This window comes from Watersipora subatra, chromosome 2 (genome assembly GCF_963576615.1).
Source record: "Watersipora subatra chromosome 2, tzWatSuba1.1, whole genome shotgun sequence".
NCBI classification, from domain to species: Eukaryota; Metazoa; Bryozoa; class Gymnolaemata; order Cheilostomatida; family Watersiporidae; genus Watersipora; species Watersipora subatra.
This window is the reverse complement of record NC_088709.1, coordinates 35,462,964-35,490,222: the sequence shown is the minus strand read 5'-3', so window position 1 is coordinate 35,490,222 and position 27,259 is coordinate 35,462,964. Positions and strand designations below refer to the sequence as shown.

Sequence of the window (27,259 nt, the reverse complement as noted above, 5' to 3'; positions counted from 1 at the left end):
ATAGTAACTTACCGCTCAAGCCATGGCAGACCTACAAATGTGTGCTACGTACTGCTATTTTATCTCGGACAGCATTACATTGGTGACACCACAATGTTATCACTCAGGGTTTGTATTCTATAAATGAATTTGAGACATACTGTGTTATAGCAATGTCGAGAAATGCAGTTTTACGTTTTGCAAATTTCTGATTGAGCTGTACTTTATTGAAGCTAGCTCGTAGTTGTGGAACAAATTAAAGCTTATTGCAACTATTGATGTGTGCTTTTCGGCACTAAAAACTGACATGTACAAGCAAGAGAAAGTCAGTCAAAGTGATCCATGGAAACCAGAAATTAGATAACAGTGATGATGATGCTACCAAATGGTATGATACTACCTATCATGGCTACAAATATATATATATTTAAAAACTAGTGACATTGACAATGTTTACAATAAATGCAGAAACACAGAAACCATCAGAAAAATTTAGCACCATCTGCTTGGCCAGTCGTCTTTTGAGTTTAACCTTCATTGCGAGCTTTCTGGCTGTTCAAGACTGTCTGCCCTCAAGTCTTTCTCTGCAATGCTTTACTAGCCCATATTAGTGTCAAAACATTTTTAGCAGAGCAAACATTTCACATATGACCATTTTGAACACATACTTATACAAGCAAGTCAAATAAGTTTGTCGATCTCCTTCTGCTACAGCCCTGTCTCTTTTCTCCAACTTTTAGTCTCAATTGACCATAAAACAGGGTGACTGGGAAAATAATTTGCTGTACCTAGATAATAAAACGCTGACAGTTTGTTGGTTGCAAGCAGATTCCTCCCGATTGTAAGTAACCACTGACACGGATCAGATACTGCAGGTGAAGTACCCTGCACCTGAGTAGAACAAAGAAGAGTATAAACAATCATGTTACCATCGTTTCATATAAAGCATCACTTCAGGTGGCGGCGTACGTTTCGAAAATTTGCATACACTTGCATCGACCTGAATTTATCTTACACTTTTAAAACTTACAACTAGTGCTAAAAAGATTTTACAATTTTTTTTACGCATTTAAGAAAGGAAAACTACTAATATATGGGATTCACCAACAAAGTAAAGAATGGAGAACCGTTGTAGTCAAGGAACCCTAGCTACTTATTGACGTGGGTTTTTTGGAAGGTAAAAGTTAGTGTCTCAGTAATATGTTATCAATTGGAGGCGTGGCACTTCCGCCGCCACGGCTAATGAGTTATGACATCATTGTCTAAACTCTTATAATCTAAAACACAGCCCTGCACTGCTTCAAGAAAGCAAGCCTAATCAAGTATGTTACTAGCAGCTATAGCTAGGGACCTATGGTTATCCAACAGTGTTGTAAACTTTGATTGGAGGTGCGTGTTACTGTCAGCAACGCGTATGTATGCGACCTTCTCAACAGTTTCTACTGATCACCCAAATGAGGGAAGTGTCCAGATGAATAGCATTCTGTGACACGGAGTAGAAACTAACCCATTCATTACAAGAACAATGCTTGGCCATGATCATATATGATCATTAATCAATACAAGAACATGATCAGTGAATTCATTGGTTACTGTAAAACCTAGGGCACCCATGTTACTTACATGATTGGAGTAAAAGAAAGAGCGGATGAATCCAACCAAGTCCCCTATATTGGGGTAGGCGCCTATGCGACGGTTCAGTTTTTCCCTTAGTCAAAGATGTCAGACACGCTGAAATATACAGAATATTAACTATTTTACAACTCGTATGCCAAATGCCAATTCTTCAGACTAGTGGACCATCACGGGCAGTTAAGTGGAGTGCATTAAATGGATGCTGGAAAAATGTACTAGCAGCTATGGCGATAAACGTATCGTCATCCAACCATGTAGTAGACTGTGATTGACTATCAAAGACACAGGTTTTCATTTTTTATAAAGTTTAGGCAACACAAGACCTAATTCTTTACACTAAACACATGCACATAAAACAGATGCTGAGAAAAGTCTACCGGACCTTAGTTATTGTAGCATGAAGGTGAGAACTGGCAGCAGTGCTATCCTCGCTAGTGCAAGCGGCAAAAGCTAGGAAGGATGAGCCGGTAATCTGACTCCTCAATGCTTCCACTTTAAGCCGCAACGTCCAAGGCTGTCAACTAGCTCACTCTGCCAGGATCTAACTGCTGCGAAGAAAAACTTTATTGAGACTTATAAGATTTGTTACACAAAAAAAATACACTATAGAAACATGTGATCTAATCATATGAACAGTCGACTATTTACCGCCAAGCACTGCAGTTTTAAGTATGTCAGCCAATTCATCCACTGAAAGCTAGCGATGTCACATTAATATCCACACACGGAATACTAACAAACCCAGGCTTAACGCCTTCAAACCTGTGTGACCAAGTGGATGACATCGCAATTATGTCCTCACACAAAACAGCCAAATTTGTAGTAGTTTTCCAAGGCTTCAAGAGTTGAGGCTGTATACCTACCAATCACATATTTGTGTTTTCCAAGGCTTCAAGAGTTGAGGCTGTATACCTACCAATCACATATTTGTGCTATTTTATTCAGCTACAAATACAACTGAATGTCAAGTTTTTTGCAATGCCACACATTTGTAACAACAACCAACAGTTGAATAAATCATCGCAGAGCTATTACTAAAACAAGTCTTCTCGAATGCTAAAGCAACTCTGGAGCATGTAGCCAACTCACATGCACCAATATAAAATTAAATGCCTCCTTATGTAAGTATAAAAACATAACTACATTTCCAAACATTTGATCTATAGCAGACTTTGGAAAAAATGTGAAAGATTTTAATAAATTTGTAGTATAAACTATAGAAATTATTAAAGAAGGATGTTGGCCAATCAATAACTAAGTATTCATTTATAAAATAACAATGATAACAACAAGCCTGGATCTGCCCGAGTCTTTGAAAAGTAAAGATAGATGATGAATGATAATCGGTACCGTGAACAAGTCACATGACAGCATATCTATAATAGACATAAGACTCGTGGAAGAAATAAATATCCATAGGAAGTGACAGGGGAGGTTGTGAGAGAATTGTCGACTCCTAAAGACATGCCATAGATGCTGCCCGTACCATATTACCTAAAGCACGTAATACTATATACACAGTCATGATAGATAGCCTTTATTCCCTCACACTCTGTCATATTCTTTCTTGTAATTAAACAACTCGCTACCTTAAGACAACTATACAAAGTAATCGCTGCTGCAAGAGCAACTAGGACAACTGTGCACGGTAAGATCGGAAACAAAAGACCTAGTTTCATTGAAATCACAGCAACCTAGGCTACAGACTGAGAGAACAATATCTAAAATGCAATGTTTAAATCAATGTAACAAGAAGCGGATAGATTTGACCAATCAAATAAACAGAGAAAGCTGGGTATGATACAGAAAAACCTCTCACGTGCATATTGTCCCACGATTTCTGGCTAAAACCCTCATACACTGAACAACAGCACCTTGCTTTCAACTTGATATGAGTAAACGTGTGGCGTTATGACATGAATGAATTAAAAAATTCCAAAAAGGTCCATATTATATATAGCATTAAAAGGGTATTATATTATGATATTACATGGTAAAGATATTATATAACATGAAGGCTGGTTCCGGATGGTGGCCGTGGAAAACAAACTGTTTTTAACGACTACCTTACTCGCATAGTGGCCACCGAGAACTTGCTTCTATGCTCGTATCTCAAAAGATTATTGTATTTTAAGGATAACTTAGCGCATAAATTTGTTCTTATTTCAGTGTTTACACGTCGAGGCTCTCGTGTATCAAGGTACGGCTGTAAGGAACTGATACATTTCTTGTTCAAAGAGCTATTTTGTTCAGCCTAATGAATTACCATGTCAACGCCATGCTTGGCTAATGTGGAGACATAAGATAAAAGCACTTCTGACAACAATTCTAGCACATTCCCCTATCTAGTCACCAATTTTAAAGTCACCCCGTCACCATCAAGTCATCTACATTGTTATGATTACCCAACATGGCAGATAACTATTATGCAAGGTCGAGGCAGATTCAAGAAATACAAAAAGCCTTCGCCATATATACACATTCCGCAGTAACTTTTGATCGATGGCTCTAGAGAATTACACACCAAGCCGGCAAGTTTGTATATCATGTGAAGCAGACATAATGTAGCGCGTACATCATTTGGAGTGCACATGTTCGGACATCATACGAAGCACAAATTGCAACAGACTTACATATTCCTTAAAGGTTGGCTTGCAACAAAATTCACATTACAGTTATTTGGTATCAAAAGATTCACCACGTCTTACTCTGATGTGTTGTAGGTGCCAAATGTGTGGGAAAAGTGATTACAAGCTCTTAAAAGCTCAAAAACGAAAAGCCGCCGTAGATTGGAATCTATTTATTTCTCCGACTTGGCCACGAAATTTGGTCATCGTCTTGTCACATATGTTCTCACGTGAAATGAAAGGCCAATACAAAGCTCAATATAAAACTTATCGTAACACTAGTTTATGACAAACAATTCGGGTTTTACCGAAGACCCCAAATCAAATATAGATGCTCGCTACTTTACAGTTGTTTTTCGGCCAAGTCTAATGGGCAAGTCGTAATCTGATCATGTGACCCGATACTTCACAAATAATTTCTGCAGCACTTTTCGATTATAACAAGTGACCAACAGGCTCGTCATGATTATCAGACAATGATATGTTCCCCCTCAAGCTAAGGCTAAAAGATTAGACGAATTTTTACGATAAGTAAAAATTCGTAATGCTGTCACTTTTAGCAGATATCACTGCTAAAAGTGACAGCATTACGATGACGATAAAACAGATGCGTAAGAACAATAGAAATAGTTTTATTGAATGCGTGAAGTATATTTGTGAAAATATTTTGACGAATAAGGTTGCAAGAAAGTGTAAACAGAAACCATCTCTCACAACTACATCACATTTGAGCCGTTTTGGAAAGGGATCTAAACTACGGCGGTCTCGTGTGGCTGCGATTTTCTGTTCGTTTTTGAGCTTTTAAGATCTTGTAATCACCTATCCACATATTTTGCACCTACAACACAACAGAGCAAGACACGGTGAATCTTTCCATATCAAATAACGGTAATGTAAATTTTCTTGCAAGTCAACCTTTAACACCAATATGAAATTCAAAAGTGTGTGTAAAAGTTGGGTATTATGGTAAGTCATCGGTTCAAAACATATAAATGCATGCTCTGCTTTCCATAATAAGGATTGTGGACAGATAATTTTAAATAATCTAGTTAAAGCACATAAATTACATAATTTTTTTATTATATATTTCAATATTTCAACAAATCAGAGTCTTGGCTTTCGAATGAGCCTATATTCAATACACAAAGAATAATAGAACTATGAAAAACGGGGTGTCAAAAGTATGTCCGGCAAAAAAAAATACTTGGTTCAGGTACTCAAAATGTGACGTCCTAATTCTCATTTAACCTTAGGTAGTCGATCCCTTTTGCTGCCATTGAGGCTGCGTTTTTCTGTGACAATCGGTGCTGTTAAACCTGGAGAGCGCTAATAATAAACTAAGATTCTAGATAATCAACAATGCCCGGGATCATGCAAACGCCCGACCAATACAAACACATGTTCTGGGTTAATTAATTATGCTTCAATAAATGTACTGTCGTTGTTGATAAAGGTAATGAAATCACATCGATTAAATTCTGACCTGCGGTTGCCTGGCCCCAGGACTAAACGTCAATTGCACTTTCGCGAGATCACGCAATGCTTGAAATTAGTTAGTCTCAGTCCCTTAACATCACATTAAAAATAAAGAGCAAGTGCATAATATCATCGGGGAAAATATAGTATGGTTCTTTGAGTCTGAGGTACTTATCATAGAAATAATATGTACATGGAGAACTAATGACACTGATTCATTTGTCACCTTCATTCGTTCTCTGGAGTTGTCCTACCTTCGCCTGCCACTAGCGTCATTATCGTGGTTGATAAATAAGTGGTAAGAGCACACAACAACGAATATGAGAATTGTGACGTCACAATTTGAGACTGCCAGTAAACCTTTTCGCGGTAGAGCTCTGGGGAAATCCTATAAACACCAACCAATATCTGTCTCACCACGGCAAACAATAGCCCATTCGAAAGCCAACACTCTGATGTATTGAAATATGCAATAAAAAATTATGTAATTTATGTGCTTTAAAAAATTGAGAAATTATAATATAAGTACGTACATATCGTTGCAGCCATCTTTGGTCGCCATTTTACCAAGATCATTTTACATAATCTCTATTCATATGCATGACTTTAAAATGCTCATAAAACCTGTCATTTGGTTAAAATTTATAACAAAATATTATTGAAACTTCATATATACAGTCAAACATGGATAACTCACCCTCGGATAGCTCGAACACGTGGTTAACTCGGACCACTCGGTTTTGTGGTCCGTTCCCACGTGATGATAAATTGCTTTAGATAACTCGACCTCAACTCTGTTAACTCCAAGTTTTTTGCCCAACGGCTACTGAGAGGGTTGTCATCGCTTTAGAAAATCACTTTATTCCAAGCCATAGAGGTAAACCACATCTTTTCGTAATTCACAGGCGTCGTTATTACCACCATCGGCAAAATATTTTTTTCAACGACTTTTCTAAAGGTTTGGTGAAATTTGATTTTTACCAAACATCCGCTTAGCGATGGTTCTTCGGATGCAAGGAAAAGTGAGGTAACCTTCGCATTAACTTCTAGAAAAATAGGCAAAATTGATCTCGGTTAAAACGCTCAAAAGTAAAAGATGTCTTGTCTTTTCTTCTGAGCATTTCAACAATGATCAAGTTTTGCCAATTTTAATCTAAAAACGTCCTGACAATAACATCACCTCAAACAACAAGCCAGTCTCAAGTGATAGAAAAATCTCTATACTTTTTAATAAAAGTTTTAAACTTTACATAGAGCATTTAATTTGAAACAAGCCATTTATGCTTTTGATTTATATTATAGTTTGTATATGTACATGTATCTACTAATAAATAGATAAATACATGGACTTGTGACAGTGCTCTAATAACTTGAACGCTCTGATAATTCGAATACTCTTGCTCGGTCCCGTGAAGTTCGAGTTATCCATGTTTGACTGTATAATGTTATGTGCTGCCGTTAGAGGGCAACAAAAACTTGTGTTGTCAGTTCACCTTTTATAGACTATTCATGACAGAAACGATCCTTTCAATGTGATGAAATGCTGACTACCAACCCTTATAGGCAGCTTAACATTTTTACACGAGACTTTTGGACTTTTAAAGCTGTCAAGACTGTCAACAGTTTTGATAATTACGGAACAAGAAAAACCTGGCAAATTTGATAGCGTTTTGGAATAATCTTTCTGCGTTCTCCATTATGCAAACAGGTTAAAATAACAAAGCTGGCCCTAGACTCATACCTACCAGGTCCGTAAGGTACTTCACTTCACCATGCAAGCAGAATTAGTCTTCATTGGTGACAACAATGTTGCCAATAGCAGGAGGGTATGAGTGGAAAACCTTAAAAAATATTGACAGACGGAAGCAGTCACAACTAACACACGGGCCAGCATACTACTAACACTCTCAATCTTGTACAACAGTGGACCAAACACACAACACTAATTATATTGTTACAAAGTAGCCTGTACACTAATTTTCGTGAAGTTTTCTGTACAAAAGCTAATTAACTGCCAGTTCCGTATGCATAGTCAATGCGGAGATGAGTATCTCTCTTCAATAAGTTAATAGCAATAGCTATGAATAAAACATGTTGCAAACTGTTCACAATGTCATACATTTGACTTCCTTACAGGCTGACCTTGCCATTTTCATATTTCGCTGATGAAATATCGCAATGAAAAATGAAACAATTCATATAATGCTAAACGCAACGTTTCCTTTTTAAAATACACACATTCAACATGGTTTTCATCATTCATTTCTGCACCGCGTGTGAAAAATATTAAATAATTTAGGAGGAAACTAATACATAGGTGGTCAGGAAGCTCATGAAAATGGACAAGCGTTAGAAAACAAACATTATTTGATGATTTACTGAAGCAAAATTAGAGATGGACAACAAACCTTTGTCAATGATTTCTTATATTGCTTCAGCACTCAGTAGAAGAGCTGAAAGGGAAGTTGTCCTCATGGTTTACACCCGACTGTCTCAAAAGTGTGCTACAATGTATTTATCAGAAAGATATTGTCTTTGACAGCCTTCACGTTAGGTAACCAGCCTCTCACTCTTCTGTTCACTTTACCATTATCTCTCACCAACCTGTGTACACAGGAGGCCTAAGAATAACATTGAGCTTTGCAACAATAAACTTGCTTACCATCTCTCATCGGCTCCATTAAACGCAACAGGACCTATTTGTTGGTTCAGATCATCGTCATTTAGAAAAGAGAAGTCTGCAAAGAATTCACCTTTCATCAAATAGTGTTCATTTTTACTGCACTAATACCATCAACTCTGTAAAACAATTGATGCAATACTATTTGAACCAGAGCCTGAGGATGGGTATTCCTAATAATAATAATATGCAATTAATTGTTATAAAAACAATGTTAATAATTATTGCGAATACCATGATGAAAGTTAGTGAAGATACCAAATCGACCAGTATTGAAGATACCAAATCGACAAGTATTGAAGCTACCATGAGGACAGGTGTTGGGAATACAGTGGCCCTAGTTTGCCTTCGAACAGACTGTTGTTTTTGTCGAGTTGCCCCTAACCTCCCCCCACCTCGATCGGAACAGCAAAATAACAGCTTGTCACAATACACACTGCATTCGATGTGTCAGCTGCCTTGAAAGGGAGTTGTTGTCTTCCGCCTATGCGGCTTGGCTGCGATGTCATGTCAGTCGTTCCATTGGTATTTTGGGGATTTAGCCCAAAAATTTATGTAAAAAAAATAATATTGCACCGTTTGGCCAGGGACCAGTCTGCAGTAAACTTTAGTAGAACTTAAGCAACAACAGCAATTAAACATGTTATTTGTGCACTCAATCAGTTTTATTTGTATTCTTGTATCAGTCAGTTTTTTTGTTCCAAAGTAAATTCAGTTTCATTCATTGTTTTCAGTTAATGAGATTATAAATAGATCAATTATATGGATGCAGAAAATCAGTTACCATGGCCTGTAGCTCAACATTAGCCGGATCAGACCATCACAGTATGACTTTTGCAACCTTGGTTGCAGTTTAAAGATACGTTAATGTTAAGGTTTTTATCTTGTTTTTTCTACTTAAATTTTAGGCTAAATCATTGATTACCAATGGAGCGTCCGATATATTATCGCAGCCAGGCCGCATAGGTGGAAGAGAACAACCCCCTTTAAGTGCGGCTGTTGCATCAGGTGTAGAGAGTATTGCGACAAGCTGTTGTTTTGATCGATCCCCTCGACGGAGGGACCATTCTGCGCCCAAAAAAAAGTTTGTCGAGACAGGCTACAGTGAACGCTACATGGCTTGCCGTCTGTCTGACGCATGCTAAGAAGGCCATATCGTATGGAAGGCCATAGGAACCTATCAAAATTATCTAATGCAAACCGCCCAGTAAAAACGTGTTATAAGTATATTAGCCGATGTTCCCATTAAGTGGTTATGATCTGCAATAAATGGTAACATTACTAAGTACAGTACTGCGTGTAGTGTTATGCAGCTCCTACTTTTGAGACAGACATGGTAGCCAAAATCGGAGTGAGAGACGTTAAAGTAACGCATTCAGTACAATACTCGATGCCACGTGACCTTAGCTTTCAACTTGAAGGAATAGAGTTTATTAAATAAGCACGCTAAAACTTAACTACCCAAGTGTAAGTATGCATTTTACTAAACCTAGCTTTAAATTTGTCAGCGTTTTATTTTTTTAATATTACCTGTTTTCAGCTTGCATAGGTACGGTTTTCCACAATCCAAGTTGAGAGTGCATTAGGTGATATTTCGATCGTAGCAGCGATCTCAATTTTTAAGTCTCTTTGTCACACGCATCAAAGATTTTCAGCAATGTTTCAATACGATAGGTTGTATTCTCTGTCGCTCTCATAATTATGACTCAAGCGCGTTTAAACACAGCCGGCAGCTACTTTTTCGATTACCAACTGTTTCGTGTCACGTGACACACAGCCTGCGTTTCTGAGCTTTTAAATAAACAATATACTAGAATCAGGCACGGCTGCTCAGTTTGTTGAGAATAGTTCAATAATAGCCCGTGCTTAAACTAATCAAGTCTGTTTTCAAAGTTTTTACGATAGCGTCTGATATATGTATTGGTAGCGTCTTGATCTAAGGAACAGCTGCTAATCTTCATTAAAAACCAGCTGGATACTGTCTGTCACTCTACTTGTCTAGCTTAGCTCTTTTCCCGCCCGCACGCCCACGGCTCCAAAATACCAGGCCAATTAGTGTCATAATGGTGGCTATGAGGTGGCCGCATGAATGCTGCTATAACTTACGAACCTCTGATTTGTTAAGAGCCATAAATAGGCCTACATATGCTTTCGAAAGCGGAGAAATTTCTCTACAAGCTGCTATATTTTGCTTGCAGTTAACATATGCAGATCTTACGATATGATCTACAGTTTAGCGTAAAACCTGTTTAAAACCTGTAAACTTATTTATGTAAAACCTGTAAAACCTATTTAATGCCATCTACCTATATTTGAGCGCCGCTATTTGAGAAAGGTTGAAAAATAGAGTGCCGCCTTTTAATGGGCCCTTAATTGAGCCTCACTTCTAGTTGATATTTTGATATTTGATTTGACTGATACTATTTGACATTCTTGATCTTTACGAACTCATAATAGCAAGGGATCAGTAGAAAAGTGTCCACAAAACTGCACTAGTAATGACTTGATTACATCAATAACAATTAATTCGTTCATTGTGTCTGTTCGTATCAAAATCCATTTTCCAACTCCAAGTCTCTTAGATTTTTGGTTAAAACTTCAATTGCAACACCATAGAAATATTTGGTATCAGGCTAATAGTAGTTCCTTTTTAGCGCGGTCTTGACACTTCGATGTATGCAGGGAAACGGTTTTCGCGTTTACAGTGGAAAATGTGTTACTACATATTTTGAGTACACGCGATTTATCTTTATTTGCGTTGAAAGTTCCTATTCAAAATTGCATTGGGTAAAAGTTTTGCTCTGCTAAAAAATTTTTTGAATGTCAACATCCACTAGCTCATCTGTGCAAAAAATCTTTTTTAACCCTTTCGCGGGCGAATTTTCAGGACTATATCAGGCCCCCGTGTGCGAATTAATTTTCCAGAAAATCAATTTCTTTTAAAAGGTTTATACCCTCTTTTGTATGTTATTGTGTGCATATATCTATGTATAAACATGCATATGTATACATGTATATGCCCCGATGTATATATATATATATTTATATATTTATAATATATATATATTATAAATGAATAAAAATGTATAACATAAAAATATTTATATATGTAGATTTACCAAGATAAATATATATAGTGTGTATTTTTTTATGATGCAAGTGTACATTTTAATAAGCACAATTTCTGTACGATATATCCAGAAGCATTATTCTTTACAAAGGCCTACATCACAGTATTTGCACCAGGGGCTTATTCTTGTCTTTTTTTAACAATCACACCGCATCTACTGGAGTAAATACTGGACCTGTCACTACTACAAACTGATGAATGGTAGGAGATTTACCTTATTTTATATTGGTAATATTCTTCCAGGACTAACATCACCCCACCAACCTCATCATCATTACTGCTACCAGCCTCTTCATCATTGTCACTTCCAGATGTAAAGTCATTCCAATAACAATCTGAACCTGATTCACTGTTATCTCTTGCTACTAAATCTAAAGAGTCATTGTCAGCTCTTAATCTCTTAGTAATTTCGGTACTAGTACTTGCTTTATTAGAATAATCTCGGGAGGTTTTTTTAGAAGTGGCCATGCCGGTAAACTAAATTCAAACTTTCAAAAAATTCGGTAAATAAAAGCTAAAAACGAACCAAAAAGAATAAAAATTGATAAATTATTTAGAACAATTTTCTAATTTTTTTTTAAATTTTATTTATTCATCACTGCTAAAAACGATCGTTTTTTGCAAATTTATAGTTAATTTTTAAGGTTAACTGAAACTACTATATCGTAGCTTGCTATTGGTAAAAAAAGTAAACAAAAAACGGCATTTAGCTAACCAAAAACGGCAATAATAAAATACGTTACCGAAACAACAAAAACGTCGCACTGCCCATTAGCAGCCGCATCGCGAAGCGACAATAACGTCGCTCTGCCCGTGAAAGGGTTAAGGTCAGAAGACATTGCGGAAAGTATTGAACAGCCAGAAGAATATGAAATGGTTCCAAACAGACGCAACAATCAAAATTCACTGGGCGAACAAGCTACGCCAATGTTTTTGTTTAAAAAATGGTAATATGTGTTTTAAAATGTTAATTATGGTTCATTTATGTCACTTGTTTTTGAATTTATATTTGAAGTTCATAGCATATTATATTGGATGGCATGATTGCGTTAATCTGAAGTCAGCTTACAATGGATCTACGCTCGTAACTCCTGTTCTATTGCACATAATAAGCCAGTTTTGGTTGCAAACTCTAGCAAACATATCGATGAGGGAGATGAGCTTTTATGCAACATTGGTAAATATAAATATAAAACGATGATATGTTTTCAAATTTAAAATGAAAAAACTTCAAACATCCAACAAATTGCAACGCTGGCTATAAGATCATTGAAGGTAATTGCAAGCAATAGATATCAGCTGGTAGAGACGTGCTTGTATCAGCTTCCTAGTGCACATTTATTTATTTATAGTGTTGGAGTATGACAAGCTTGAACAATCTACGATAAGTTGGAGGTAAGTTAGCAAATGTCTCACATCCTAAATGGTTAATGATGCACCGCCAGAAGGAGAGCGAAATATGGACGACAATCGATTTGTCTGTGAAAGGGTTTAATTTATCTTCTCAACATTCTGACGAAGTGTTTAAAAAACAACTCCACCCTTTATTTAAACACCCCCTCTAATAAAGCGCCATTTTAAGGGAAGGTTTGGAAAATAGAGCGCCATGGCGTTAAAAAAAAACGTTTTACGGTAATTGTGCTAAAAAATAATTAAAAATGTTTAAATTTGAATGCACTTTTGCAAATTATATAAATATAATTAATAATAATACAATTTAGTCGAGTCGTATAAAAGCTCATTGCACAGATTATTGTTTGGTAAATTTTGCAGTAAATACTGGCTGCTTATATGCAATAAAAGATCAGTTATGAGCCCCAATCCATCGAAAGCCCAATTTGAATAATGATCATGGTATTATCATATGGTACGCTACAAATCTGAAATTTTATGCTATATTGAGATACTTTATTGAATGCTACGAATATATAAAAAAGGAGTGACATAAACAAACAATGTTTATAATACATGCAGAAACAAAAATATAAATTTTTTTAAATGTTAGAGAGCATCAGTTGCTGTCGAATAACTGTTAAAGCATCTAATCTAGAAGAAAGATGTTCGCTGACTTGAAATCTCCTGCATTGCTAAGCTAGTTCATATTAGCAAGCAAACAATATTTAACGCAGAGTAAAACTCTCTAAAATATTAGCCTTGAAATTGTAATACAGATTGTATCGTAATTATTCTGGTCGATAATTAGTAGTTATATAGCAGATTGATAAAGAATAAAAAGATTTCAATTCATGACTGGGACCAGCCTAGTCGATTCAGTTGATAGAGAATTTCAGTTGTCGTAGATTAGGTTCAGAGAGGTTTCACTGTATATGTGTACAGCGATGTACTTCACCTGCTTGGAAGTAGCCTGTTTTGGCAAGCTGTTGTTTTTGCGTAGTTGTCCCCCCGTCGAGCGGCGAGCAACAAAAGCTTGTCACAAGACGTACTGCATCTGATGCATCAGCTGCACTTTTAAGGAGTTATTCTCTACCGTCTATGCGGCTTGGCCGCGATGTTATGTCGGTCGCTCCATTGGTAATCATAACGGATTTCACGCAAAAATTTATGTAGAAAAAAAACAAGATTACAACGTTTAACCAAAGACCAGTTTTTGTGATAAACTTTAGTAAAACTTAAGAATAAAATAAACTTAAAATAAAATCCATTAGAACAAATAAAACTGACTGATACAAAAATAGAAATAAAACTGACGGAGCGCACAAATAACGACATGTTTAGTCGCTGTTGTTGCCTAAGTTCTCAAGTTCTACTAAAGTTTACCGCAGAGACTGGTCGCTGGTTAAACGTCATAATCTTATTTTTTCTACATAAACTTTTGCGCAAAATTCGTTATGATTACCAATGGAGCGACCGACATAACATCGCAACCAAGCCGCATAGACGGTAGAGAATAACTCCTTATAAGTGCAGCTGATGCATCAGGTGCAGTACGTCTTGTGACAAGCTGTTGTTGCTCGCCCGCTCGACGGGGGGACAACTATGCAAAAACAACAGCTTGTCAAGACAGGCTAGCTTGGAAGGCATACCGCAGACGGACACAAGCAGACGCCTAAATTATAAACAAAGCATTTATAAATCTTCAGATCTACTAAGGGTTAATAATATTTTTAATCTTGGAGGAAACCCAATAACATTGGAAAATAGCATTAACCTGGTAGAAACATCAGTGAGAAAAACACACTCCAAGTTGCTAAAAGTTTGTGAGATAAAAACTTGGTGAGCCTTAATATTTGCAGACTTTTACTCCCAAAATGCTAACAACAACAATGCTTCAAGTAAATAAATAGATCTACCGGTAGCTCTATCACAAGCAATAGGAGACCCCAGTCTGATACCGAAGACTACAATTATCAGCTAATGATTATTCTGAAATAGAATACTACATAGTGAATTACATAGATATAGTAAACCCTAGATTGGGGAATAGCTATCATCACATTGTAGCAAAAGTGAGGCCTATAATAATTGGCTGTTGTTCTCACGACGTTACGTCGCAGTGATGTGCGCATCACAGCATCGGAGTCTTCTATTGAGCAATGAGTTTAGTAGTGAAAGCATACTTGTCTTACTAGTTTGTAAGTCATAAACGTAACAATATAATCAAACTCTTAGTGAAATGTCATCAGAGCAGACTACAACACCCCAGGTATATCCTGAATTGCCCATAACGAGACAGAACTTGAACTAAAAACAAGAAGTTCTCAACAATGTCATTAGCTATTTATGCCAATTAAAGCCACTAAGCGGAAAGCTGCTAGTGGAAAATAATAGGAAAAACCATCATCGGTTTTGAGTCAGCAGCCAAATCTGTACATAGCATTGCTCAATATCTTTTCAGCAACTACCCTTATATCAACTACTTGCTAACCTTCAAGATCAACCAGAATCACATTGAGACTCTACTTTCCACAATACGATCTAAGGGTGACTATAACAATAACCCGGATGTGCAGTGCTTTAGATCTGCACTTCAAGCACTGTTCATAAAATCAGATATCACACCAAGTCCCAATATTATTCATATTGATCTGGATGTGAGCAGGGCTGAAAAACTGGCCAACTCCTGCTACATTCTCTGGCTAGAAAGAAGAAGGAAGAGATAAAAGCTGAGGGAGGTGAAGATAAGGAGTTCGGTGATAAGGAATGTTTTCTAACTCAATTCTGATGACTGTATCAAGTTCTCGACCAATGTAGAATTAGCGGAAAGTAGAAATAGTGATGACATAACGCTAATCAGGTTAAAAACAAAGGAGGATTGGTGACCCCATTGATAGGCTGAATATGCATTGCTACAGAAAAGTGCTTACATTCACACATGGAGAGCTATGGTATCACACAGAAAGTTATTAAACAAGTCACATTACAGACACTAACATATGTCTTATTACATAACCTCAATCAAGGTTTCACATGCATTGTGCATGCCAACAGTTTACCAAAACTATAGTAAATCGCTATATTAAAATCAGAATACACTACGCAGCTTCAAAGCAGGAATCTAGTTCAACCAACCTTAGACAAAAACTATCTCATCTAGTTATTTTCAGTCATGTCTAATGGGTGTTTAATACAGTGGTCCAGCTTTACTGCTTTTAAATCTCATTTGATTCATTAGTTTGTTATTAGTATACTTTCTATTTGATCACTCTTTGTATTATCAATGATAGAGAAGCTTCTAAACCATTGGTATTATCCATTACTATGTGTGTAAGATTCTTGCCTTTCTAATCCGAAGTCATTATATAAGTTTTATATATTTTCAATAAAATATGCAGTCTCAGATGCACGAACTATGGAATAATTGTGCAGGTTTTAGTGCTAAGTCAATAGGAATTCATAGATCAGCTGATTCACTGTATACATCATCATGACGGTGCGTCATGCTATTTATAGGCCTCACTTATTTTGATTATTGCATATCTAGGGTTTATTACCTCTATGGTGAATTATCAGGATGTAGTTTCCTGTGAGCCGCATAAAACCTTGATGCAAGGCCAATAGAAGCCATGCAAGGGAAACCCTGGATGAAAGGGACAGTTCACGAAGCCTTCGAAGTTGACTCAGCCAGCGTCCATATCGCTGCTCTGTTATTAACTCTGGCCAGCTTTGAAACCAGCAGTGATAACCCTGTTCTCCGAAAGCCTCTATACTTTACTTGCAGTTAACATCTCCAGATCTTACAATCTGAGCTAAAATTAACTTTTGCCAAATAATTTGATAAATGCTAAATTTGAAAATTTGAATGCGTTGTACATAAAGTGGGTTATATAAATATATTTAGTCAAATAGTATAAAAACTCATTACACAGATTCATGTTTGCTAAAGTTTGCAGCAAAAACCGGCTGTTTATATGCATTACAAGATGGGTTATGAGCCTCGATCCATCGAAAGCCCAGTTTGGATAACGGTCATAGCGTTATCATACGGTGTGCTACAGCCTGTAGCACACCGTAGCCTACAGGTCTGCAGTTTTATTAGCTACGTAGTGATAATCTATTAAATGCTACAAATATATATATTCAAAACAAGCGACATAAACAAAATTTACAATACATGCAAAAACAAAGATAAAACTTTTGAAAAGTTTTAGAAAACATCCGTTACTGTTCAATATCTTCCAGAGCAGACTTACACAAGTATAGCCGATACTCAATAATCAATAAAGCCCAAATATACTGAAAGGCATAATCAAACCCAAATCAATGGAAGAACTGTGTAAGCCACAATTCAAAACTCAAGGACTTCAGACGCTGCAGTTTGAACAGCCGTATTGTGAGAGGGCCTCACCAAATTGCATAAACTCTCATAAATGTGCTTTTGCTCAGTATGTGCTCAACTATGTGCTCAACTATGTGCTCAACTATGTGCTCAACTATGTGCTCAACTATGTGCTCAACTATATGCTCAACTATGTGCTCAACTATATGCTCAACTATGTGCTCAACTATGTGCTCAACTATGTGCTCAACTTCTGAATAAGCATTTGTGCTAAACACTAAGTTTGTTTCTAACTTTTTACGATCTTTATTTTACAGACAGACAAACAGACATACGTCTATGATTATTTGGCAGTTTTAGTCTGCATAGCCAACAGAAAAATGATTTTATTATTATAAGTGATACAAATAAATACTACATAGGCATAAATAAATGTATTTATGCCCATGCATGAATACATACAAACATGTGTACATACAAATATGTGTACTTAAAAACATGCGTACATACATGCATACATACATGCATACATACATGCATACATACATGCATACATACATGCACGCACATAGGCCCCTACATACATACATAAATGAATAAAATTTTCTGCTCTGATAAAAAATCTCAACAGATCCAAAACTCATAACAACCTTTCTCTTCAATTACAAAACAATTTTATATGGTTCGCAATTTTATATGGTATATGAAACTTTTACTTTCAATATAAAAAGCCTGTCTGTGTGTCTTTTTGTTTAGCAAAAGCAAATTGTAGTAAACTGGCAACTATTATATAACAATATTTAATAAATGGTTACTAAAATACAATAATAGAATTTTGATGTATTTCCTGTTTTTTTCCCACCACTGTTGGTAAAAGCCATGAAAAATTGTACGAGTAAAAAGCTGGTTAAACTGGTCTTACTTCTAGACTTGATATTTTCAGCCAATTCCAATATTTTCTTGTTTGTGACATCTGCAAAAATTACTGGAGAATTTTTCGCTTTTCATGATATCGTTATGGTTTATCCAGCTCGGCCTAAAACTAAAAAGAAACATACATGTGTAATGGAATCTGACAGCCACTGACTTGAGAAAGATGACTGAGACCAAGGAATGAACAATATAAAAGTAATAATAATATACATATATTACTATTATATTATTATACATTACTAGAAATTCCACTGTCATACAGCTCACGACCGAAGCGATATTGGAAAAAAATAAAGGGTACTGATGGTTGAGAAATGCAATATTAGCAGTCAAATGGCACTGCAGCGCAATAGGATAACTGCAATGGTAGCTGTAATGTAGTGGGTGTGGGTATTATTAATATATACAACAAACAGCAATAATGAAAGGAAAAGATTATATGTTTATATCTCTCCCCCTGCAATAGGAGAAATGCACTATTGGCCAATATTAGAAGTAAAATGCGCTGATATTATTAGAATAACCAATATTATTAATATAGTAATAATAGAAAACCTATGCACAATTTTGTTTACATTTCAAAACGTCATAGCTAACAATATCGAGAAGTTGTGGTATTTATATAGATTTTTGGAAAATCTATTTAAAAAGTGTTTGGTCCATGACAAACAGCAATAATGAAAGGAAAAGATCATATGTTTATATCTCTCCCCTGCAATAGGAGAAATGCAATATTGGCCAATATTAGAAGTAAAATGCACTAATATTATTAGAATAACCAATATTATTAATATAGTAATACAGTAATAATAGAAAACCAATGCACAATTTTGTTTACATTTCAAAACGTCATAGCTAACAATATCAAGAAGTTATTATATTTATATAGATTTTTAGAAAATCTATTTAACAAAACTATTTACAAAAAATATTAGCAGTAACATATTACTCATCATCGAGGTTGTTAGTGTGACTATTACACTTCAATAGTCATCTAAACTTATAATTAAATATTGTAATAATCCCTTAGAAAAAAATATCATCGTCATTTCCTTTACTTTCACTGCTTTGGACATCAGTTTGAATACCAGAGTACTCAAAAGTTTCCAAAATGTCAGTTACTTTGAAATCGGCAAAAAAGAAACGATTTCTGTACTTCTACGTTAATTACAGAAACCTTCGGCAATTCGACAATGCTATAGACTGGTGAAATGTGCACGTTATTTTTTCGTGAAATGCGCACGACTTAGTGATTCTATTCTCTGTCGCTCGGCGATTAAACCAAGCTTGTCAAGCGTTTTGTGAGAATTTCGGCCAAAATAATTTGTCTATTTGTGTATAATCCGATCAGATGGGTAAGTTTTAAGAGACTGTCGACAATTTACAAAGACTTGGTAACATATTTAAATGGGCTTATATGTGTTTTGTATCGTTATTATACTTTAACGACTTTACAAAACGATGATTAAATTTGTTGATGAGATTTTGAAACAAAGGTTTGCGACGTTGTTCATGAATCATTTCCGTTAGTTGGTGTGCACATGCATTTATCATAAAAACTCTCAAACTTCACTCCCGCTCGTTTGGTCGTGGGATTATATTATCATAATACAGTGGAACCTCGGTTCTCGAACGCTTCGGTTCTCGACCAATTCGGTTTTTTACCAAAAATTGAGATTTGTTTGCCTCGGATCTCGAACATAAATTCGGTTCTCGACCAAACTCGAACATTCGCACTAGAATTAATCGTTCGGAACAGCTCCTGAGACTGCATGGAAACAACCGTTAACAAAGGGACCAGCAAGTTACGCTTCATAAATTGTTTACAAAAAGGAAGGAACTATCTGTGACAACGTTTCTCTGCCGAAGATATTTGCTAGGGAGACAACTCTTCCAGTCGAGTTACCCTAAATTCTTTCAGAAAAGGATTCTCCTTCAAATATGTGAAGTAAATGTGCCATTGCTGTTTATATTTTCTTTTTCACACGATTTTTGATGTAACTGATCTATTGCATTCTTTGCTGTTTCATTATCAATTTCTGCAAATTTTGGTATTGCATCTTAACCTAGAATATTTCCGATGTTTTAGGAGCAAAGCATACGAAATGTTTACTTTTCGTTTTCTGTTTTCACCATCTGGAAAATCTTGTATTAAAAATTAACACGATCTATATTTACCCGTTTTTATTTTAGTGCATATTATATAGCACAGTTTATTGTGTAGCCTAACATGTTTAAAAAATACTTTACCGAAGTTGTTTTTTCGGCTTGGAACGGACTAAAATTTACATACATTAAAGGTTTACTTGCAACAAAATTCACATTACAGTTATTTAGTATCAAAAGGTTCACCATGTCTTACTCTGCTGTGTTGTAGGTGCAAAATATGTGGAAATGTGATTAAAAGCTCTTAAAAGCTCAAAAACGAACAGTTAATGGCCGCCATCACAAAACCGCCATAGATTAGAAGATCTTTCCAAAACAGCTCAAATGGGACATAGATGAACGAGATGGCTTCTGTTTACACTTTCATGCAACCTTATTCGTCGAAATATTTTTGCAACTATACTTCACGCATTCGATAAAACCATGTTTATTGTTCTTACACGTCTATTTCATCATCATTGTAATGCTGTCATTTTCAGCACTGATATCTTACAACTTACAGTGAAAATTCGTTAACTTTTTAACCTTAGTTTAAAGGAGTACATATCATTGTCTGATAAACATGACGAGCCTGTTGGTCACCTGTGATAATCAAAGAATGCGGCAGAAATTATTTGCGCTGTTTGGCAGGAGGTATGGGTCACATGATCTAATTACGACTAGATGATTAGACCAAGCCGAAACAAATCTGTAAAGTAACGAGCATCTTTATTTAATATGGGGTCTTCGGTAAAACCCATAGATATAGTAAACCCTAGATTGGCGAATAGCTATCACTACAATGGAGCAAAAGTGAGGCCTATAATTGGCTGTTGTTTTCACGACGTTACGTCGTAGTGATGTGCATCACAGCATCAAAGCCTTCAATTGAGCAATAAGTTCAGTAGTAGAAGCACGCTTGGCATGCTAGTTTTTAAGTCATAAACGTAACAAAAAGACCAAATTCTTAGTGAAATGTCATCAGAAGAGACCACAACACCCCAAGTATTTCCTCAATTGCACATAACAAGACAGATTTTCAACTCAAAACAAGAAGTTCTCAACAATATAAGCTATCTATGCCAATTAAAGACACCAAACTGAAAGATGCTAGTGGAAAATCATCATCATTTCGTCATTGATTTTGAGTCAGCAGCCAAATCTGTACATGGCATTGCTCAATATCTTTTCAGCAACTACCCTTACATCAACTACTTCCTAACCTTTAAGATCAACCAAGATCACATTGAGATTCTGTTTTCCACAATACGATCTAAGGGTGGCTATAACAATAACCCAGATGTGCAGTGCTTTAGATCTGCACTTTACTTCGAGCACTGCTCATAAAAGCAGATATCAAACCGTCCCAATGCTAACTGTACTGATCTTGATGTGAGCAGGGCTGAAAAAACTTCTACTTTTTCTTTCTCTGGCTAGGAAGAAAAAGAAAGAAGAGACAAAAGCTGAGGAAGGTGAAGATGAGGAGTTCGGTGATGAGGATTTTTTCTAACTCAAATGTGATGAGTGTATCAAGTTCTTGACCGATGTAGAAGTAGTGGGAAGTAGAAATAGTGATGACATAACCCCAATCTCAGCTAAAAACAGAGGAGGATTGGTGACCAGATTGATAGGCCTAATGTGTATTGCTGCAGAAAATTGCCTACGTTCACACATGTAGAGCTATGGTATCACACAGAGAGCTTTTGAACAAGTAACATTACAGACAATAACATATATGTCTTATTACATAACCTCAATAAAGGTTTTACATGTACAGTGCATGCCAACAGTTTTACTGTATATAAGTTTTACATATTTTCAATAAAATATGCAGTCTCAGATGCACAAACTATGGAAAAATTGAGCAGTTTTTAGTGCTAAGTCAATAGAAGTTAATAGATCAGCTGATTCGCTTTGCACATCACCATGACGTTGCGTCATGCTAATTATAGGCCTCACTTGTTTTGATTATTCGCATATCTAGGGTTTACTATATCTATGGTAAAACCCAAAGTATTTGTCATAAACTAGTGCTACGAGAAGTTTTATATTGAGCCTTTTATTGGCCTTTCAATTCACGTGAGAAGATCACGTGTCAAAACAATAACCAAATGAATTGACTCCCTCAAAGAAATAAATGGATTCCGATCTACGGCGGTTTCGTGATGGCGGCGATTAACTGTTCGTTCTTGAACTTTTAAAAGCTTGTAATCACATTTCAACATATTTTGCACCGAAAAAACATCGAAGTAAGACATGGTGAATCTTGTGATACCAAATAACTGTAACGTGAATTTGGTGTCAAGTAAACCTTTAATTCCAATGGGAATAATTGTTTCGGATCTCGAACAACTCAGTGTTCGAACAACCTTCTGGAACAGATTATGTTCGAGAACCAAGGTTCCACTGTATATATAATAATAATGTTTTGACATTTTCATTTGTGTTATATTTTATTTTGTGTTAACGATGGTACATGTATATTCACTATATCAGCTAGGGCAGTTTTCGGGTCTGCCAGCGACTCAGGCAAGCAAGCACTCAGGCAAGCGAGCATGGTGCGTGGTGGGTGCGCAGGTGCGTGTACTTCTCTAATAGCGGTAATTGAGTAGATATACTGGTAGATTGTTGTTTGCTTATTAGACACTTGCTTATTGTTTGAACTAACCTAGAGTCTTTGGTTTGCCATTCCAGCTTGCTGATGTAAATGGTATAATTTAAAAAGTGCTAATGCAGAATCATAATTGGTGACACACTGTAAGAAGGTTCTAAAAAAACAGATCAAGAAAGCCGAGCTAATGGGTATCACCAATGATATTACACCAATCAAGACACTACCCACCAAAATTTCAGTCAGCCCATCAGCCAATGAAATCGCCAAGCAACACCAACCAAGCCAAAGCATCAAAGACCACCTATGAGTTATCACAGGTGTGATCCGGTCACCTTGGCTAAGGACAGACTGTATTAACAAGTGGTAATATAGTCTGGTGGCCACAGGGCATTATCGTGTCAACAGGTGGCAGAAGATGGGGTCTATGGTAGCTTGACACTTTTAACATGTTTCTAATTTATTCATTACTAATTTAGTTTCCTACCGCTATTTTAGCTGATAAGCTAAGAGTAATTGGCCATTAAATGGTGAGTAGTTATACAAAAATAAATCTTTTCTTACGCCGTGTGCAGTCAGTTGGACCAGCTAATCAGAGCCGTAGACCAACATTTACGTCATGTTGTAGTACGGGGGTATTAAATTACCCCGATATCAATTAGGTTTGTAGTCAGTTTCCTGTCTCGCCGAGCGACCGTTGGCGTTTATAGTAATGATCGAAAACTTTAATTTACTAACTATACCGATTTCCAAAGCTAGCTGTCATAGATTACATAATTCAATATAATCAACTAGCACATTCTAATAGATAAAAGGTTGTTCAACGCACTAACACGTTCAATACTGCATCTTTATGGCAAGTCTGATTCTACAAGTGAAGCCGATGCCAGATACAGGTTGTTCTCATCAAGAGCATCTTATGAAAAAAAGCCTTCCACCAAGAGGGTTATCTCCGTCGGCATTTAATGAGGGTCAATTACTAAGCAGCAATACAGCAGTGAGAAATTCAACCATTAATGGTGCCCCCAGGTCTCACAAACCATGTCTGGAGTAAAGACGATGATGAGATTTCTGGGCAATGCTTTCCTGATGAGCAAAGAGCTATTCCTAGGCAGCTTGTCCAATGGACCAGTTGCTCATGCAAAAAAAGTTTGCACAAGTCTATGCGGCTGTGTAGAGTGCAGTAATGAAATGTCTGACGAGATTGAGGATGGTAATCAATTAGACGGTGATGATGAGCTTTAAGGTTATAATTATGTAATAGTTTTATTAAATACTTTGCAATATGCTTTCTAGAATCAATTAACAGTTTTTGATGTATCATGATAAACAGACTATGTACTTTGGTAAACATGCTATATAATAATCATACAAAGTACTAAGATACCCATACAAAGACATGATATTAATTAATCATCCAGAAAGTTGGTTGTCATCGAACATACTGCACCATACATTCCATAATACTGGTTACATTCAACATTTCAACCATACATGGTTTCAAAATACTGCATGGTTTTAACATGCTACTAGTACAATAAATCTAAAGCTAAGCCAGAAATTTCGCATATAAATGTCAGTTAAATAAAAAAGAAATATCACGTACCAACGGAAAGTTCTAAGATAAGCATAATAAATACTTTATGCTTGTCACGTGCTGCCCAGCAATATAATAATTTCATTTAAAGGATTAAGTTTACATTAGATTCCATTAACTTTACATTAGATTCGTTAGTTAGTCTGCGTCACAACCAGTCTACCCAATGGGGTATACAGTATAGCCTGTCAATCAGTAGTTGTACAGGTATCAATATAACGAGTATGAAGAGTGTTTTTGGCAGATCAGTGGCTAAGGTGATGGCGAGAAATGTTTGTCATATCGAGTCCCTGGCGGCCGACTACAATGTAAAGAGTCGCATCAATTACAGACAATGAGTTCAAAATACAAAATGATCATATAGACATATAAGAGCTGACATACATTTATGGTGCAATATTTATCGATCATAACCTACCAAAAAAACGATCTATCAAAGCATGTAGCAATAAATTTAAAACTTGAAAATAGGAAGAGCTGCAAGACTGATTTGAACGCGTACGCAATGTGCATAGCCCTACATAAAAGTAATAGATGTACCCCTTTAGCTTTAACCACAACAATATTTAGTTAACTCATACATCGCATACTTCTGTAAGGTAATAATTGATATGTGAGCGCTATAACAATACAATAAACATTACAATTGATTAAAATACAACAAAATATGTATTAATATATATAATATCACACAACATAATGCAACATATCAATCCTACAACACAATTCAAATCAGATCAATACAACATAATACAGCTATAATTATAATACAATACACCATAATATAGTGAAATAACACAATAATACAATACTGATAAGTTCTGCATGACACAATATAGTAACTTAAAACTAACCAAACCATCAGTTAAATAACAATCAAACAGTTGCATGAAGGTACTACACTTTGTGTTGATATTGGTTTGACGTTTCAAAGAGCAATACAGTCTCCAATTTTGTAAATAGGCGAGCCAAGTCTTAATAAAAATCAGCAGAGGCATGCTATATTACAAATAGTCCAGTATTAGGCCTACTGGTTTATTAAAAAAATACCCAATCTAGGTATTCTATTTATGAAGCCCAATAATATAAGTAGCTTATAATGTTATGTAGTGCTACCGTCTTAGCCTAAAAATTACACAAATTGAATTAAGCTATTGAGTGTATGAAACACTGAGTGTCTAAAGACACAGCAACAATACCTACGACATAGAGTAGTTTATTGTATAGTTTGTAACCAATATGTAAAATCTGGACTGAGAAGTTTGACTTAAGAGTTTGATTCATTATAATAATCAACACCTATCACTCATTGATCCACTGATCACTGACTACAGTAAACAGTGAAGAAAACGCAAGATTTTCAATAAAGCAATGCATTTAATCTTTGATTAATTAAGCATAAGTATTAAGTAAATGAGTTTGCTATCATCTCACCTTAGTTTTTTTTTCAGGGGTTTGAGATTCTTTGTAACTTGGGAAGCTCTTAGTTATTTCGACTCACTAGCAATCTTCCTCAAGCATTCAGTGTGGCATTTACATACGACTAACACTGCGAGTTGCGATCTGACTGTTTGCAGATGGTGCTCTATATCTCATAAAAACTTTGGATTATCGCTTTTTGCCGTTAGTAAAGCTTTGTTGACTTCTTAGATTGTAAAACTTGATTATAATGAACTAGCTGCATTACCCGCCTACAGTAACAGATTCACGGGCAGTATAAGGTTTATTGAGAGTTGGCTTTCATATTGTAAAACAACTCCAAATATGCAGTTACATTTCCCTCTCTCCATCTCTCCCTCTTTCCCTCTCTCCCCTCTCTCTCCCCTCTCCCTCTCTCCCCTCTCACTCTCTCTCTCCCTCCCTCTTCCCCCTCTCCCCCTCTCTCTCTCTCCCCCCCTCTCCCCCTCGCTCTCCCTCTCTCTCCCCTCCCTCTCTCTCTCCCCCCCTCTCTCTCTCTCTCTCTCTCTCTCCCTCCCTCTTCCCCCTCTCTCTCTCTCTCTTTATCTCTCTTTCCCCCCTGTCCTCTCCTCCTCGCTCTCCCCTTCTCTCTCTCCCCTTCTCTCCCTCCCTCTCTCTCTCCCTCTCCCCCCTCTCCCTCTCTCCCCCCTCTCCTCCTCGCTCTCCCTTTTTCTCCCTCTCTCTCTCTCCCTCTCTCTCTCCCCCCCCCCTCTCCTCTCTCTCCCCTTCTCTCACTCTCTCTCTCCCTCTCTCCCCTCCCTCTCCTCCTCGCTCTCCCTCTCCCCTTTTTCTCTCCCTCTCTCTCTCTCCTCCCCTCTCTCTCTCTCTCCCTCTTTCTCTCCCTTAGTTCAACGCAACACATGCGGATAGACAACATTTTTGGTTTTTCTGTCGGGCGTATGAAGAAACAGTTTTCGGCGTGTGCCTACTTTTAAGCAGGCGACGTATAGCTGGTCATGGCTGATGCAGGGTGACAGTAAGTCGATAGCAGCTGCTCTCTTTCTTTTCACAATAGCGTATCGCAACCCTCGGAGTACTCGTGAAAGTTCTGTAACAGTAAGTTACAGTAGGCCTACTCGTAGCTGGAAAAAATTAGTAACTCTGCTGCTGAAGGAAATGAACATGACTCACGAACAGCGGCAAGTTCAACGTTATTAAGTAGTGGAGATGTGGCAATTCATAGACAATACAACATCGTATAAGAAACACTTACCTTTTTGATGTGGAAATTTAGTAGGTGAGAAATGCGTT

General features: G+C 36.6%; 1 long non-coding RNA gene across 1 annotated transcript; it reads right to left on the bottom strand.

Moving 5' to 3' along the window:
* Positions 1–240: 240 nt before the first annotated feature.
* LOC137387785 (uncharacterized) lies at positions 241–7,478 on the bottom strand. The gene is made up of 4 exons (XR_010977949.1): positions 7,459–7,478; positions 1,997–2,473; positions 1,603–1,710; positions 241–870 (listed from the first exon to the last, which is right to left on the bottom strand). It is a non-coding gene; the product is annotated as an uncharacterized lncRNA (long non-coding RNA).
* Positions 7,479–27,259: the final 19,781 nt, after the last annotated feature.